The sequence below is a fragment of the Halichoerus grypus genome, chromosome 8 (genome assembly GCF_964656455.1).
Source record: "Halichoerus grypus chromosome 8, mHalGry1.hap1.1, whole genome shotgun sequence".
Lineage (NCBI taxonomy): Eukaryota > Metazoa > Chordata > Mammalia > Carnivora > Phocidae > Halichoerus > Halichoerus grypus.
The window spans coordinates 118,122,922-118,141,716 of NC_135719.1; the positions used below are offsets into that span (position 1 = coordinate 118,122,922).

The following is an 18,795-nucleotide window of genomic DNA, read 5'->3' on the forward strand; positions in this document are numbered from 1 at the left end:
CCCTGGCACATGCTCTCTCTCTCAAATAAATAAATAACAAATAAAATAAAATGGGTGAATTTTGCAATCACTGTTGTGTCACAGTTTGATTAGCAGCAATTTTACTTCCTTAGTTGTACACAAAAGAATGGTGGCATCCTAAAGCTAAGAAAATACAGTAGCAGCCCATTTCTGCAGGTGAGCAAACTTGGAGCTTGTCCAAGGTCAAACAGCTAGTGAGTGGCAGGGCCAGGGTTTGAACCCAGGCAGTTTGACTCTAAACTCACCTGCTCACGCTCAATTATCCACGGTACCGCCTCAACAGCCAATCTGCACTCACAGAATCTGACTTGTCGGTGTGGTAATGGATGCTCTACATTGGCCCTAGAAGGCAGCAGTCTCTTTGGCTGCCAGGGTCACTGGGAAGAATAATGTATGATGAGTGAATGAAAAATTGAGTTTCCCTTAACAAGTGGCCTTTGATTTCTTTGGGGGCTCCTGCAGGGATACAAAGCATCTATCAGTAGGAAAGTCCTGTGGGAAATGCTCATTCTTCCTAGAGGATGGAGTTGGGCTGCAGCATCTTCCAGGGGGTGCCATGGGGTCATCTCCCAGTTCTGCATCTCCCTCTTATAAAGGCAGCCAAGTGAGAACTCACCTCTGATGAGATCATCACCTGCTGCGAGCTTATTCTATTTCCTAACAGAAAGCCTGATTTTTCCCTAAACTGTGAAAACCCCTCTAAGACCACAGTTAAGTTTCCATTATTGGTTGTATTTTAAAAAACAAATTGGCAAGGCTTAAACTTGGCAATAACAAAATGGATATGTATTTTTCATTAATGGGAATTAGAATGAAGTTGTATGCAGGAATTGGAATGTGTCAGCTGCTGAGAGAGAGAAGCAGTTGATTTGGACAGCAGTGTGACTAATTGGGTTTTCTTTTGTAAAGGAATTAGTTTGTATTGATTCATTTATGTCTGATGTAACTCAGTAGTCCTCGCCCTGCCTGCGAGAAGCCTGCCTGGACTAGTAAGTGATAAGGAGCTGGCAGAGCACCTCAGCTCTTTGGGGCGATGTGCACCTCTCAGCTGAATCAAGTGTGCAGGGCAGGCATGACCAGATCACCCTCGTGGGTGTCCATTCCCTGCTTAGACACAGGCCAACCCTGTGAACCATCCCTGCTGGCTGGGATATGGAAGCCCTAACACCAGGGTTGCCCTGAAAAATCACTAGAGAGAGCCCAGACTCTGAGCTACAAAGCTTCTACTTTCTTGATTCAGTAAACCAAACAAAATAGGGACCTGTCCTATTTCTCATGCAGGGAAAAGCTCACTCCCCCTCTGGATTCAGGCCTTTACTATCATTCCTATCTCAGGTGGAATAATCTCTCTAGTGAACTTGGCGCTAGAGTTAATGGATGAAAACAAAACAAAACAAAACAAAAAACACCAAAAAACATGCAGGCAAAGCATCCGGGACAACTTTTAGCATGGAGAGTACTTTTCAGAGAGAATTAGAAGGGATGAATTTCAGATATGGTTTTGTAACTAATTAGCTAACTGTCTTTGATCAAGTGACTGAACTTCTCTGGGCCTGTGTTTCTTTATTTGTGACATTTCCTATATAAAATGACACCAGTAAATTTATCGTCCCTAGAGCCTATGCAGAGTCATTTCTCCCAAGAGACTAAGAGTTTGCACTAAGTTATCCACACTCTTTTGCACAGGAACCTCTGTCTTCAATACACACTAATACCAATACATGGACAGCAGTCTGAATTTCTACAGCCATGAAAAGCATTTATTTTAAAAAATAATAAATTAATTAAAAAAAAAAAAACAGGCTCAGAGAGATTGGGTAGAGTAGCACATTAAGTAGTGGGAGTAAGATGCTAAAAGAAGAATGGAAACCCTGTTTGGGAATCCCATGGAATTTGTAGAGAAATATGGAGGCTTTTAGAGAAACTACTAGAGAAGGAAAATATAAACTTTTTAGTGCCAAAGCAGGTGGTAGACCAGAGATAACTTAAGGAAGCTGTCTTGGGAAGGGAATGTCCAAAGAAGGCCAACCCTAGGTAAAGTAACCAGAATGGCAGAGCACAGGATAGGGTGACAGTCCAGGGAGCAGTTCAAGGGAGTGCAAAAGGAACAAGTTCATGCCAACACTCAGTGAGCAGTCTTAGGACTCAAACACAAAGGGCTTTATCATCTCACTGACCACAACCATGTTCTTGGCAGTTGTAATTTCAAATAAGTAAGGGTCTGTATTTTTTTTTTTTTTTTGAGAGAGAGGGAGAGAAAGAGAGAGCGGGGAAGAGGCAGAGAGAGAGGGAGAGAAAGAATCTTAATCAGGCTCCACACCCAGCATGGAGCCCCATGTGGGGCTCCATCTCACGACCCTGAGATCATGACCCAAGCCAAAAATCAAGAGTTGGACACTGAATCAACTGAGCCACCCAGGCGCCCCAAGGATCTATATTGATTAAAGTTCTTTGGTTGCAAACAACAGAAACTGACTCGAGCTAATCTAAACAATAAAAAAGAAATTCTGGGAAGTACATGGGTAAATTCACAAAAATTAAAGAAAAGCTGAACTTTAGACCTTAGAACAGTCAGAAATAAGAGCAGCTGGGGCAATCTTAATAGCAAGACTATGGGACAGTCACCTCAGGTCACTCCTCCAACCACCTTCCATTCTTGTGTCAATCTGTTTAAAGTTTAAATTCCTGAAGAGAGTATCTGATTGGCCTACATTTTCATGTGCCATGTGCATGCACACAATAGTGCACCCATGCATGCACATGCTAAGAGAGAACCTATTTGAATTGGAAGTCTCAGCAAGAGTTGCTTGCAGTGTGGGAGGAGTCCTTATTACCAGAAGAAGAAAGGATCCAGAGCAGGCAGAAACAGTGGATGTCCACTGAAGGGTCCCAGACCAGGAGTTCTGCAACAAGACTAAGAGGGCAGATGGCTTTCCGGGAGCTACCTGGAAAGTTTGTAAGAGCTACTGGTTATTCAGAGTTGAAAGGAAACCCATGCAAGCAAGTACTCAGTAATGAGAGAGGCTCATGAATCCAATATTCAGAACAGGACTGATAGATATAAAGCCTGGACAGTGTGACAAAATTTCACGTCAGCCAGGATCATCTCAAGTATTTTCTGCAATGGTGGGTTCCATCCAGAACCTGGTTTCCAGCCTGGTGCCTCCAGAGAGAGCAATAGAGTGGAATATGAGCTGTGTAGGAGTTGGGTAATTGAAAAGAATAGTAAGCCTTGACAATGACAAGATAAAAAGTTGAAACAATTAGTTCTGCCCTTGGAGAGTAGGTGGGCCCATAGCCAAACAGGACAGGAAGTATCTCTGGGAGCCTCTGTTGTGCCCCAATGCACAGTAACAGATTCAAACACACACACACACACACACACACACACACAGACACACACACCACCCTGAGGTAAAACCGGGGAATAAACACTGTTGTCTTCAGTCTCTCCCTACCTCTCTTCAAGGACTTAGTGTCCTGGGCTTTCAAACTGTCCTCCCCCATGCTTCTTTTATATATTAACAAATTCATACACAAGGTGGTATGCTTTTGCATTTTAAAACCTACTAGCTTTTCATCCAACTATGGAATAAAATATATTAAAACATCATGAAAAGAACATTTTATTTGGTGTCAGGAGACTAGGGTTCATGAATCTAGGCTGGACACAACATTAAGCTTGTCTCCTTTCCACTCTCCATTACCACAGACAACATGCAGGGTGAGGAACAGTGTTCTCTCATCTTTCCCTCACCTTGGCCACTCTCCTCCCTTAGGTCTGATGCTGGTCCTAAACTGCTCTACATTACAACTAAATCACATTCATCTTTCAGGTCTGGCCCAAGTGAAGTCAGTGAGGCATAAAGGAAAGGATCACCCTGCCCCAGGTCGAACCCCTGCTCTACCAGTGATGAGCTGGAAAACCTTAGACAAATTACTTTGCCTCTCTGATGCTCTGTTTCATGATCTGTAAAATGGAGGTAAGCGTACCTCTCTTTCAAGAAGTCCATGAAATAGCTGATGTAGAAAGAAATGCCCACAGTACACACCTGATAGCTATTATCATTACCTCTTCCATAAAGCTTTCCCTGACCAACCCTTTCCAGAGCAAACTCTCATTTCTCTCCATACCTTTGGTGCAAATTCCCTGTATCATTTAGATAGTCAAGTGCTCTGGGCTGCTAAAATGTTACCTTTCTTCTGACACCTATATCAAAAATTGTCCCCAATGTACTCTTAAAAAAAAAAACAACCCACCTTATTTGACAATGTATGATCTTGTGTGCTCCTTTTCCAGGAAATGTCCTGCTAACTCAACTCCCCCACCATCATTAAGTCCTATGACTTAGCAGCATGAGTAAGATGTTCAGAAAAGACTATTTTGAGTAAAAAGTTTATACTATACCCTATTATATCCAAATCTGTGCTCATTTTCCTTTTCTATTTAATCCAGAAATGATTTTCATGCGGATAGGCTTAATTTCTGAACCTAAAGACAAGCCCCATTTCCTTACCCTCAGAGTTAGTCACTTCTCTTTTTCTGCTATTAATCCTGTCTGCACCATCCACAGCCTGGCAGTCCTGTGGCCTAGTTGTTCACATCATCCTCCGTGTCTCGGTTGTGCTCAGCATCGGGAGATGTTAACCTAGGAAAGACACAAACGTGGGTGGGAATAAGAGCCAGGCTTTGTTAGAAACTCTGTCCACTCCTCCCCTTTCACACCTCCCCAGGCACCATAGCCCTCTAAGGAGTTATTGGATTTGGGTCTCATTTCAGTCAATTTCATCAAAAGTCCAGCAAGAGCTGCTTCATTTGAGTACAAATGCAGAAAGTGAGGAAGTTTAGAGCCCTACTACCAATTCAAGAAGTTCAAGCCAGAGACACAATCTGGCTTTAGTGGAAGAGATAAAAGGGCATGGTTGATGGCTTTCCTGGGTGGGAGAGAAATGAAGGCTGAAAGCTGTTTCTGCTGAGTGTGCTCGTTGTCAGGTGTCTGCAAACAGATACCTAAAAATTGAGCGAGATCAAAGGACTCATCAAAGACCCATTCATCAAAGCTGGAACTCCGTGCAGTCTGTGTTAGAAACCATGTCTTCTATCCACACCCAGGAGATAGTCTTCAGTCCTGCTTATTGGTGTAAATCAAATAATACCCAAAATGGCGAAGGGAGAAAAAGATAAATGCCAGGAACAGCAAGGTCTCTGAGAGCTTTATGGCCTTTTGAGACTCTTAAGAAAATCTCTACCTCCTTATTCCTTTTTTCCTAGCAAGACTCTTGCTAGCACCAAAAACAGATTTATAGTTCTTACTATTTGTAAAAGGTAATGCCCTGAATGCCAGCAACTAGATCCAAACTCTGTTCTGTGGGCTTACATTCAGAAGAGATAAACCACTGAGATATCGATGACAGAAAAGACACAAAGACCCTCGGGAGTGAGTACGCACATGTGTATTTACAGATGTTTTCTTGCTTTCCCCACCACACTACAGGAGAGTGGTGAGCTCTGCACCCAAAAGACTGTCTTGCCTGTAGTGGGTACTCCAAGAACTGGAAGAATTGTACTTTGTTTTAGCTATTTTTGAATGCTGGGTGTAAACAGACAGAGTTTGCCCTAGTCACAGATGATAAACAGGCAGAAAGGAAATGTCAGAGGCTACATCTATTCATGAGGAAGGACAAAACCATGACTGGCAGACAAACTTCCCACTGCATTTTCTTGCAAAGCAGAATGCATGCTGTGAAGGATCAGGTTAGATACAGACTTATAGCTAACTCAGTATTACAATTAAAGTTCATGCACGGCTTTCTCCACATCGTCTCCAAGGCCAAGTGCCAAGTGGAAAGGAACAACAGATGAAATGTTTCTCCATAAAAGTTCTTTGTGAGATAACAGATGATGACTTTTATAGACTCAAGGTTATGAACCCAGATGTATTTTCCAATAAGAAGAGAAAAATAGAAATCAGTTTTAGACATTGCCAAGCATCGTGATGCCTTTGCCAGACAAGTCTTGTCTTAATTTTAAAAGCATTTGAGAAATGGGATGCTTTTCTACAGTGCAGTTTCCTAATATTTTTCACAGAACAAGACCAAATGTTGCAGAATTTGAGAGAACCAAAAATCATAGAGTCCAATTAAGGTTTCAGGTGAGAACTGTGTTCTCTCAAATGAAGTCTTTTCATGAGGAAACTGGAGCCTCAGCTCCTACAACATTTGGGGCTTGGCTACAATTAGCCTTGCTCCTCCTTATGGTTTCTGACCCTTTTCCAGGAAGTAACAGCTGAATGCAAAATTAGGATAAGAGCTTGGGGGGGTGGGGGGAGGGCCCGCAGTCACACCCAGAAGACTATTCCAGGGAGTAGTCTCTCCAGGAAATAAACCCATACACTTCAGTGACAACAGTGGGAAATGTCTCAACAGACTTGCTACACAGCCACCACCGGGGCGGGGTGTGGGGTGTCACTGCTGTCAGACACACAGCTTTTACTTTGGTTTCTTAGGAAAATAGCAAATGCCCTTTCTGCTTCCCACTGAGAGTGAATTACTCTTGCCTGCGCTCAAGCAGAGAGAGGCTGACTGGGCCGGGAGCACTCAGCTACAGCCTATTAAACTGAAGTTGCCTTTAAAGTTGGTTAATGACAAGAAAAACTGTTTCCATCTATCTATATATCCAAGTTCAGACACAGGAGAAAAAAGTTTGTGCAGAAAAATGCCTTCATTTTACAAATTTGAATGTTACTGACTTGACATCTAAAAACTCTTAAAATAAAAACCCATCTTGAAAATCATTAAATTTATATTCTATGATAATTTAAATGCATGCATGCTTGCTCACACACCCACAAACAAAATGACTTTCCTGGAGGTCAAACTCTACACAGCAAAATTGGGCAAAGGAGGCAACATACCTTTCCTCCCACTCTGTATCATTATCATTGGTGGTTAGCATTTACACGGCACTGTGCTCCTGGCTGTTTTTCATAAGCATTCCTATCAGCTGGCCCTCAGCGGTAACCTTCCCTTAGAAGTGGGGTCAGAGAATGCTAGTTTGCACACGAGACACACAGAGGCCAAGGTATCTGCCCAGCATATCAAATCAAGAAACAATATCCAAGGGCACCTGGGTGGCTCAGTCGTTAAGCGTCTGCCTTCGGCTCAGGTCATGGTCCCAGGGTCCTGGGATCGAGTCCCACCTCGGGCTCCCTGCTCTGCGGGAAGCCTGCTTCTCCCTCTCCCACTCCCCCTGCTTGTGTTCCTGCTCTCGCTATATCTCTCTCTGTCAAGAAAATAAATAAAATCTTTAAAAAAAAAAAAAAAAAAAGAAACAATATCCAAGTATATACCTTTAAGACTGAAAATAAAGTATATAGCCATCATATTCCCAATCCCAGTTGTTAATCACCTAAGTCCTTTATTCCAAAAAAATTTTCAGGCCAAATGTGTAGCAATTTATTACACAATTCCTGATTATCTTTCTCTTTATTCACTACTGCAATCAGTTCTAGGTACTTCTAAGATGAATTTTCTGATATAAGATAATTTAATATAAAAAGACTACATCCTTGGAATTATCCTCCTATCTCTGAATCTTACAAAGCCTGGTTTTGTTCTTTGTTTTAATATTCAAAGAACATACCCATATCTTAGTTGTCCAAGTCAACTGACCTAATTATTGCTGTCATATTTTTAGCCATTGTTTAATTATTTTAGATAAGTTAAGAGTTGGTAATTGTATATGTCCCTGTCACAGTTTTAAAAGACAAAGGAACAATTTCAATTTTCGATAATTTCATATTATCCTTTGATGGAAAGTAGAAAACAGTGAAGAAAATGCAAAGCAAATTCAACGTCATGTGCCATGATTTGTCAACTGTAAAGCACTATACAAATGTTTGTTGGTGTTGACGACGAAGGGAAAGAGGAGAAAGAGGAGGAAGAGGAGGAGAAGGCAACCGTCCTGTCCAGAAAGAAGCACCAAGCTTCATTTCTGGTCCTTAGTTTCAATCACATAGACAATTAGCCTTGGCTAATCCTAAACTGGTTTTGAAAATGTTAGAGTTACAACATGGCTGGTGGCCTGATCTGGAAGTCTAAGCTTCTGACTGGATATAAGCTGACCATATAACACACGTATTTTGTTGGAATGAAAGGATCTCAATCATTTATCCCATTTTTTATCTTGGAACTTATCAAATGGCAGAAAGATACATAATGTCATAAAATCTAACCGGAAACAACCTGGGACTAACTTGTTCTTTTCTCAGGCAAAGGACACTGAAAACATCTGGTTCCTTTTCAAAATCAGAACATACAATAACCTGCAGTGATTTTAACTAGGCACAAAATGTGATCATTTTGAACTCAGATTGTAACCCACTAAAGATTTCCTATCTAAAATTCCACAGCAACCATAAAAATGAGCACTAACTCACGTACTTTGGGCCTAAAGAAAATCAGACAATAAACTACAAATAGCTAACTGTGATTTCTTTGTTTGTGTTATTCCCATGTGTATCTGCACAGAGAGCCCATAAGTAGCATGCAAAGAGTACCTTCACCCCATGCAGATGCCCTCCTTTCTGGTCCAACACCCATCCTACCATTACCTCCAAGTATTTATTTCTTTAACTCATGCTGCTGTCTCCCCACTATGCACCACCGCCACCAGCCCCAGTCTTTGTTATCTAGCTCCAGCCAGTGACTCTGAATACTTGGATAGCTGTCTGGTCAACCAGCCACTCCTGAAACATGGGCCGTAAGGCTGTGTAGTGTGCTGAAAGGGCCACCTACTCTGGAGTCAGACTGCCCGAGTTCAATCTCAACCTTTGCCAGTTTCTAGCTATTTGACCTTGGGGTAAATGACCGAACCTCTCTGTGTCTCAGCTTCCTCCTCTGTAAAACAGGCATGATAAAATTGCCTCCCCACAGGCTGTCCTAAGGATTGAATGAGTGAATATATGTAAAATGTGCAGAGTAGTACCTAGAATATAGTAAGCTTTATACAAGTCTAAGATATTTTTCATTGTTAAGGGCAAATTTTGAACAACCTCACTGATGTCCTATTGCAGTCTGAAAAAACCAAACAAAACAACTCTGCCTCTCTCTGTGACAGGCAGCAAGTTCTCTGGACACCCTGTGCTCCCAATAATTCTCTGACCCTCGTTATACACTACAGATAGGACGACAGTCACCATGCCCTCTAGTGCAAGCACTCCCTGGATTCTATCCCTCTACCTCTCCTTCATACAACACCTAACCAATCCCTCTGGCCACCACCATTGACTCACAAAGGTCCCTAGAATGGACAGATTCAAGCGAAGTTTTGTTGGGCAATGGAGGAGTAGGATTGTTACTGTCAGAAAGAGAACTAAAGCAAAGTCTCTTGTCCAATCCTGCCTGAATACCCCAGAAAGTAAATATCCCAAAATCCCAACAGGTCTTTTCCTGGAAACACTTCCCCTTTAGCTCCATCCATTATATGATTCTACATAGACATCCTACCTGTCTCCTCCACCTTGGCAGAAACATCCATTCAGTTCTTCTCTAGCCAAACCCCGCTGTTTACTTAGCTACTGGGTCTCCACTATCCCCATCAAGGCTTTTTCCTTCTCTGAAAAGCCCTAAACAGGCCCATTTCTCCCCAACATTTCCTGCAGGTCGAAATTTAAAGTCACATAGGAGGGGGAAGAAGCAGCTGCCAGCAGAGAAATTCTCTTAGGCAAGCTGGATTCCCACTTCACCTTACATTTCTGACCAGCCTGTTTCAGAGGGTCCTCACATCACATTTGCTGCTTGTGCTCTTTCCTTAGAAGGAGCCAGAAGGATGATAGCAGCCAGGAATAGTAAACATGGCAGGTCTAGTTTGAAAACTGACTTTAGGATGACATTTTTTTTTTCAATGGCAAAGACTGGAGACAAGATATCAGCATGCAAAGTGCTAGCCCTTTTCCACTTATAAAAAATTTAATAACGGGGGGCGCCTGGGTGGCTCAGTCGTTAAGCGTCTGCCTTTGGCTCGGGTCATGATCCCAGGGTCCTGGGATCGAGCCCCGCATCGGGCTCCCTGCTTGGCAGGAAGCCTGCTTCTCCCTCTCCCACTCCCCCTGCTTGTGTTCCCTCTCTCGCTGTGTCTCTCTCTGTCAAATAAAAAATTAAAATCTTTAAAAAAAAAAATTTAATAACGGGCTGCAAACCAATAACCTACCATATAGAATAAATTATGTTCTACCATGAGAAGGAAGTAGTAAATAAGTACATTTAACAATACGATCTTGGGACCCTCCAGGATCTGCAAAGTACCTCAGTGTAATTTTTTTAAATTTTGGGATTTAACAGCAATTACATCTTTAAAAAAATAATGTAAGCATTGTTATATACTGAATGTCTGTATCCCTCCCAAATTCATATGTTGACCCTAATGTGATGGTGTTTGGAAGTGGGGCCTTTGGGAGGTGATTAGGTCATGAGGGTGGAGCCCTCACGAAGGGATTAGTGCCCTTATAAAAGAGGCTCCAGAGAACTCCCTTGCCCCTTCTGCCATGTGAGGACACAGCACCAAGAAGTCAGCCCTCACTAGACACTGAATCTACTAGAACCTTGATCTTGGACTTCCCAGCCTCCAGAACTGTAAGAAATAAATGTTTGTTGTTTACAAGCCTCTCGGTCTATGGCATTTTTTTACAGCAGCCAAAAAGGACTAAGACAAGCATATTCTGGATTATAGGCTTCTAAAGTCTCAAAATCCACTAAAGATTGAGATATCCATAAAAACAGTTCACTCTTGAACAAAAAATATGGAAAAAATGTATGAACTCTAGGTTAATAGATACAGATAAGCAAATGGAAGCCAAGATAAAAGTGTCTTTGAATTGGTTTTGTCAATCTTTCTGTGAAAATTCTCAATTTTTTTTAGACCGTGTCACTTTCCTGAGTCCTATCCATAATTTTTATGGGAAAGACAGGTTTCCCAACTCACAGTCACTTAAGTGATTCTGATAAGACCAGTTTCCAAGGCCCCATCTCTTTGTTTTATTGAGCTGAACTGAAGCTGATAACCCAGACTCGGTGGCAGCTCCACCTCTAATATACCTTGTAATCCCTCTGAGATTCAGTTTCCTACTTATGAAACTGAGATGATGATAGGAAAGAAAAGCTCTTTGTAAACTCTAAAGTAATACTTATATTCTAAGACAATGCATCGTTCCAGGGGCATGTATACTTTCTGAAAAGGCTACGAGGGCAAATACTCAACTTTTTGTACTTAATTTTGGTTTGAAGCTTCCCAATCCTTGATCCCTTAAATTATTTTAGTGAAAGATGCATCCCTCCCTTCTGCTCGAATCCTTATAAATAATAGAAGGTTTTTAGTGATTTGTCAGGGGAAGGAACAGCTATTCCCACACACATATTTTGCAGAGCTGAAAAGCTGCCCTGACAAAAAGAGAGATGCCTAGTTTACAAGTGGGATTAAGCTATAGAACAAAAAGAAAGATGATGATTTCTTTCATCACAATTTCCATAATAAAGCTCTTCTCTTTTATTCATTAATTGACTCAATCATTTGTTCAACAAATATTGATGGCAATTATGGTCACTGGCACTACCCCAGCAGTGACAAAATCAAGGCCCTGCTCTCACGGAGTTTACATTCTAGTTGTGGGAGAGGATGGAAACGGACAATAAATAAACATGCCAGGGGTGGTGCTAAGTAGTATGAAGGAAAATACAGTAGGCTTAAGGAGCAGAGTGAAGGGAAGGAAAACTTCTTCTCTACCATCAAGGTAATCCAGCTGGACTAAGAATTAAATTTACATGAGACAGATTAACAGGAGAAAAAGCCAAAGTTTTATGTGTGCACGGAGGCCCAGTAATGAAATTGAGACCTAAAGAAATAACCAAAGTGGGCAGTTCTTATACTCTTTAGGCAGAGACAATAAATCTGTGAGGAACGGACAGGACAAAAAAAACCCTTAACTTTGGGAGCTTCAGTGAGTAAGGAATTCTCAACAGAATTTGGGCTGGGGTAGTAAATTAGTAAAACGTAGCAAGGGTTGTTTATACAGCCTCTGGGCTCTAAATTTCCCCGCTCTGGGGATAAGGTGTCTACCTCCTGGCACACAGAGGGTGCCTTTCACAGGGGGGATGCATTCCCTGCTTTCAGGAGGACAGAAGACGGTCTGAGTGTCCTTGCCTAGGCTATCTTTTAAGTAACTTTTATCTAAAATAACCAATACACCAAAGTGGCACATTTTGGGACAGGCTGCTCTTGGGCCCTACAAGAGCACGATGGAGAGAGAAGGCGTCCAACAGGGTGGTTGTCATGCCTTTCTCATTAGGTGACACGGCCTCTGAGGCTTGAACACGGGGAGGCAGCCATCATTCAGATACCCCTGGGGGGCAGGATACCCCAGCCAGAGGGAACAGTCAGGAAACCCGACAGGCTAGAGGGTGCTTTACTGCCCACGGGCTTGTACTCACCGACCTTTCTCCCACATTTTTCCTTAAGCTCTTCTTTCAAGCTTGTCTCTTAGCTCAGGCAAACGGAAAGCGAAACCGCCCCTCCAGCGAAAGCGTCCCCGCTGACAAGACCTCCAGCCGCCGGCCACACGGGCCACTCTGAACTTAACCCCTAACTCGCGCCTGCGCAGATGGACCACGCAGCGACCTCGGGAATGACTGACAACTACCTTTACCTCATTATGAGACTACAATCTCCGCCCTTGGAGGAGGAGCACAAGCCTCATTTACATAACATACAATGTGGGTATAAGCATGTTCCTTAAGGCGCATGCGCGACCTCACGCCCTCCTTTACATATGTTCCCCATCTAAATATTCATCCTAACCCTAAATAAAAGGAACCCATCCCCCTTGCTCAGGGAAGTCACGGCTTTGGAAGCCATTCCCCGTGATGTCCTTATTTGCTGCAAATAAAGTTTTCTTTGTGCAACTACTCCACCTGGTGCAGTTTCTGACTCACCGAGGGGCAAACTGTTGTTTCGGTTTCAGGAGCAAGGGTGCTGGTGATGGCCCATGAGGTCGGAGAGGTGCAGAGGGACAGATGGTATGCAGTTTGCAGGCCATGGTAAGGATGTTGCATTCTACTCAGAGAAGACATTATAGGTTTTAGTGCAGAGGAGTGATCTGATCTGGTTTATATTTTTAACAGATTTCTCTGTAGAGTGTATATTGGGGAAGGGGAGCAGAAGTAGAAGCAGGGAGAACAATTAGGAGGCTGCTGGGATCCGCATGGTAGCAGTGCCGGTGGCAGAAGTGAGAATTCTGATTATATTCTGGGGTTTGCTAATAGACGGGGTGTGCAGCAAGTGAGAAAAGTGGGTCAAAGGCAAGTACATCCACTGGAATAATGGTCATGCCATTGCCTGAGAGGAGGAAGTCTACAAGAGGAGTAAACTTGATAGGAGGAAAGAGAATCAAGATTTGTTTTGGACATGGTAAGTTTGAGCCACCTGTTAGAAATCCAAATGAAGATGTTGGGGCTATTAAATATGCAAGATTGGAGACACCTGGGTGGCTCAGTCGGTTAAGTGTCCCACTCTTGATTTTGGCTCAGGTCATGATCTCAGGATCGTGAGATCAAGCCTTGTATAGGGCTTGAGCTCAGTGAGGAGTCTACTTAAGATTCTCTCTCTCCCTCTCCCTCTGCCCCTCCCCCCACTGGCGCATAAGCATGCTCTCTCTTTTTCTCTCTCAAATAAATACATAAATCTTAAATATGAAAGGTTCAGTTTTGCCATCTGTAAAAAGTTCAGGAGAGAGATTTGAGCTAGTGATAGAAATTTGGGAGTCATGAGGGTAAGGTTGCCAGATATAGAAAGTAAAGTTACAGGACTAAATATTACTGGTTGTGTATCTGAAATCAAATTTAACTGGGAATCCTGTATTTTATCGGTCATCCCTGTGGGCGGCGCTGGCTGAAATCACATAGGAAGTTAGTGTGAAAAGAGGAGAGAAAAGTGGCCCAGGGATTGAGCCCCCGGGCATTGCGATGTTAAGAGATCAGAAAGAGGAGCCTGAGCCAGAGAAAGGACGAGAAGGAAAACCCGGAAGCATGCTGTTCTAGAAACCAAGAGAAGAAAGTGTCATAAGAAGGAAAGAGTGATCAGCTGCGTCAGTTGCAACTAATAGCACTAGATTTGACAATGGAGGTGGCATGGGGGAAGGAATGGCAGATTGGAGCGGGTTCCAGAAAAAACAGGAGAAGATAAACTAGTGAGGACAAGAACATACACAATTACTTTGAGTTTTACTGTAATGGGGAGCATATAAATGGGTAACAGCTGGTAGGTAATTTGGGGTCCAAGGAGGTATTTTTTTAAAGATGAGATAGTGGTCAGCAGCCATGACAGGTGAGTGAAGTGGCATCCTGTCCCCAGAGTGGAGTTAAAAAGAAAACCACAGGCCCAAGGTGGCACTACTTGGGCCAGGCTGTCACCAAACCAGGGCGTAGTACCTAACTGCAGCTTCTGCCTGTGCCCAGAATAAGTCTTAACGTGCCAATCAGGAATTTTCTGGTAAGTACCAATGAGGTAATCTGTCACATGGGCCTTCTCCATCCCCCACCCCCACAAGGAAGGATGAGGACATTTGCATAATAAGACCCTCTGCCCTTCCTTCTGTGGGAAGGTGATCTTGCCTGAAACAACACTTTTCTTTTGCTCATAACTTCCTTGCCCCACCATCCTTCTTACAAAAACCTTCCATTTTGTACAACTCCTCAGAGCTCCCCTCTATTTGCTAGATGGGATGCTGCCCCATTCATGAATCATTTAATAAATCAATGAGATCCTCAAATTTATGCAGTTGAATTTTGTTTTTTTGTGTTTTGTTTTTTTCAAAAGCAGGGTCCACGCCAGGCGTGGAGCTCACATGGGGAAGGGGTGGGGGGGCTGAGGGGCTTGAACTCACAACCCTGAGATCAAGACCTGAGCTGAGATCAAGAGTCAGACACTTAACTGATTGAGCCACCCAGGCAGCCCTTGAATTTTGTTTTTTAACAGTGTCCATGCACTTGACACTGAGAAGCTGGTACTTGCCTGGTATGCAGGCATAGAGCTTTGGCACCCAGTTTGGTATGGAAGAGCCACAGTGGGTCCTAGACCAGGAATATCCAAGGTGTGCTCAGTGTGACACTGAGTTTGACTTTATCCCTGCAAAATGCTACTGTCTATGGGGTGGGAAATACTTCTACATGTCAATCCTCTGCCCTGGGGGTTTTGGGTGGACCCTGTGTGGCTGAGCACCAAGGGTGCTGCTACCTATGACTTCCAGAAAAGCTGACATCTGAAACTATGGTTTGTCTTATTTTCAGCAATCAGAGATCTCGTTTCTGGATAGAAACAGGCATTATGGAACTGAAATTGCAAATATTTTTACTGCTCAGATGCTTAGGGCTTCAGAGAGCCAGCACAAGATGGCAGGCATGTCCTTGGAGTATTCCGTGACGGGGGCAGAGAATGCGACCCAGATGAAGGCGCAGCTGGGGGAGACTGGAAGTCCAGCAGAAGGTAGTCAGTAGTGGGGCTGGCAGCCATTTATAGGTCAGCCAGTTGCCTCCAGGAATCACGGGACCAGAAACTCCTGCAGTGTGAGATGTGAGGTGCCAATGAGTCTACTGACCAGGGCTGTCAGAGCCAATCTGGCACCATAAACCTGCCCCCCGTATACTCACAGGTGATGAATCCTTCCAGTGCTGAGAAATACAGCTCAACCATTTGGAGAAACAGAAGTGTTCAGATTCCTTAGACAATATGTGCACAATTTATTAATGCTCTAAACAGCTTCATGTTTAAGAATTGTATATTATCTCCCTAGTACTTTCTTGGGAGTGGGAGAGTCTAAGCCATACTACTTCTAAACTAATTGTAACATTACTTGTGTCAAAGTCATAGGACTTGCTAAGTTTACTAGGAGTTTGTGGCCCATAAACATTCATTTCATTAATTCCTCCACAAAAAACCTGATAATAACTCCTATTTTTGCTCTATGTTGGAGTCTTTCCAGTTTTAAATATGACAATTAACAGGTTTGCTTTAGCGTACTTTATAGAATGTCTATTTACTGTGTCACTAATTTGGGGCTTTGAAAAAATGTTTTATGCTTCGCTAAGGGAAAGGAGCCAGCTTCATGTTTTGTACCTTCTCACATAATGTTTTCCCTTATTAAAATGACCAGACAGCAATTTGTTTACAAAAGCTTGTGATTAACGCCTATATTAAAAAATTTTTTAAGATGAAATATTGCACACTTGTGTGCAGATGGTGATGATTAAGCAAGGAGGAAGAGACTGATCATGCACGAGGAAATATGAAATTGCAGAAGTGCTCTCCTTGAATAAGCAAGGGTGGGGAATGTGGGGACTCTCGCACCCACGTGCCACGGCTGCCCTACAGGGGGTACGAGGATGGTTTGCCCATTGAGAGAACAGTTAAGAGTTGGTTCGTGGGCACAGATTCAGCTAGGTTATGAGTTTGGGTGGTTAGAGCATGAGGAATTTCTCTTCTGGTTGTTTGTATCTTCTCAGTGAAATAAGCAATCAGGTCATGAGCTGAGAGCGAGGAGTAGGGAGGGGCATTGGAGGTTGGAGGGGAGAGAAGAAGGGATGAGATGATGGTCTAGGAGAGAGGAAATGGATTCGGGGAAATGCTGCAAGATTAGCTGGCCACACAATCCACTTGAGGTTTGTGGTAATTACTTCAAAGTAGGGTGATGGAGGCAGAAAGGGGCAGAGGCACTGAAGATGTACACAGGGAATTAAGTAAAGACATGAGGGGAGGTGATGATCAGCGCAAAGGTGATGGGGTCAACGGACTGCAGGTGAAGTGGAACAGCTATGGAGTCCAAGGACTACAGGGAATGAGCTGGAAAAATAGAAAATGGCGGTAGGATATCAGAAAGTTTGAAGTTGCAATTGTGAAGGGGTGTTTTTCCATAAACATTCTCACTGCCTGCCATCATTTCTAAGGTTCAATAAAAGTCACTTTGATGTTGCCGAAGAATAGTGCCCATCCCCCCAATAATTCTGAAGTGGAATAAAACTGTTCAGATGTGATTTTAACCAGAACAGACTAAAACCAAGGCCTGATGAAAGAGCATCTTTCCATCACACTGATGATGTAGAGAAAACATTAAAAGAGGCATGTAGCTGGTAGAAGCTGAGAGGAAGAACACAAGAAATAGTTGTCTCTGACATTTAAGCAAGCCTGATGCTGGGTGGTTTCAGATTTATATGACTGATAAATAATACAGGATTCCCTGTATAGGACAAATCCAAGTGAAAAATAACCAATTGAGAAAAGAGGTATGTGGTTAGTAATCTCAACAAGAAAGGCCAAGCTATTCTGAAATCCAAGATATCAAGTGACGATTTTTCATTTGTAAAATTGTACCCTTGGCAATTAAGTTGCTTTTCAACTGCCTTTCTCTCTCTCTCTCTCTTTCTCTCACTCTTTCTCTGTCTCTCTCTCTCCCCTGTTGCTCTCTCTCTGAAAAGCCTTAATGGATTTACATCTCTATCCAAGTAATCTGAGGTTCCACCTTTTAGGAAAGAAAAGTTTAAATTACCTTTTATTTTAGGAGGGGAATGGTTCTTGTATTTAGAAAATTTTTAAAACTTTTCTATTTTCCTTCTAATTCAGACATTCCAGGGGCACCTGGGTGGCTCAGTCAGTTAAGCATCCAACCCTTGATTTCAACTCAGGTATGATCTCAGGGTCATGGGATCGAGCCCCATGTTGGGCTCTGCACTCAGCATGGAGTCTGCTTAAGATTCTCTCTAACCCTCTCCCTCTGCCCCTCTCACCCCACACCCCAGCTCGCTCTAAATAAATAAATAAACAAACAAACAAACATTCCAGCAAAATTCTTCTTAGCATCTGGCATCTGGCATTTCCAAGCAGTGGAGTATTTCTTGGAGAAGGGATGTGGGGCAGGAATTGCTATGCTTTTCCATGGGAGTAATCTGATTTCAAAAGGGAAAAAAAAAAATCCATCCACTTTTTTTACACTAAAAACTAAACATTTTGACATTCATATTTAGCAGAAAAAATGCAAATGGTTAATAAAATATAAAAAGATGTTCAATATCACTAGCATTTAACTCACCTAGTGTTTATTATGTATCGCACTGCTCTAAGCATCAGGCACTATTCGTAAAATTTTTACAAATATTAACTCAATTAATCCCAATAATAATCTTATTTGACAGGTACTATTATTTTTCCTCTTTTCAATGGGAACAATGAAACTGAGTCACAGAGAAGTTCTGGAACTTGCTAAATTCACACATGTAGTACGTACCACAGTTAGGTAGTGGGACTCCAGGTCCATACCTTTAGACATTATGCCAGGGAAATGCAAATTCAGGAAAGATACCATTTTCTATCCAGCAGACTGGCAAACAAACATTTAAAAATTGGTAACATCAAGTGCTGGCAAGGAAGTAGGCAAACAAACAACCAAATATTGTTATACCCTTCTTAGAAGGCAATGTGGCAGTATTCACTAAAAATTCACAGTACACAAAACTCTCTATATAACAGTCCACTTTGAGGACTCTGGCCTACAGAAAAAAACAAACAAACAAACAAAAAACACCACATCAGTATATAAAGTTGTACATGAAATTTGTAAAGTTGTACATTGTTTGTGGTTGATGACAAAACTGGAAATACCCCAAATGTCCATCACAGGAGCTATGGTTGAATAAATTATGTTACATCCATTCTTTGGAATACTGTGCAGCTTTATA

At 42.5% G+C, this 18,795-nt stretch overlaps 1 long non-coding RNA gene across 1 annotated transcript in view; it reads right to left on the reverse strand.

The window, feature by feature from the left end:
• The window catches only part of LOC118553214 (uncharacterized), a 253,574-nt gene extending 240,954 nt beyond the window's left edge, over window positions 1-12,620 (reverse strand). Inside the window, exons 1-2 of the long non-coding RNA XR_004925889.2 lie at window positions 12,505-12,620; window positions 4,539-4,670 (exon numbers count right to left, since the gene is read on the reverse strand). This is a non-coding gene — a long non-coding RNA (uncharacterized LOC118553214). The remainder of the gene's footprint in view (window positions 1-4,538; window positions 4,671-12,504) is intronic.
• Window positions 12,621-18,795: the final 6,175 nt, after the last annotated feature.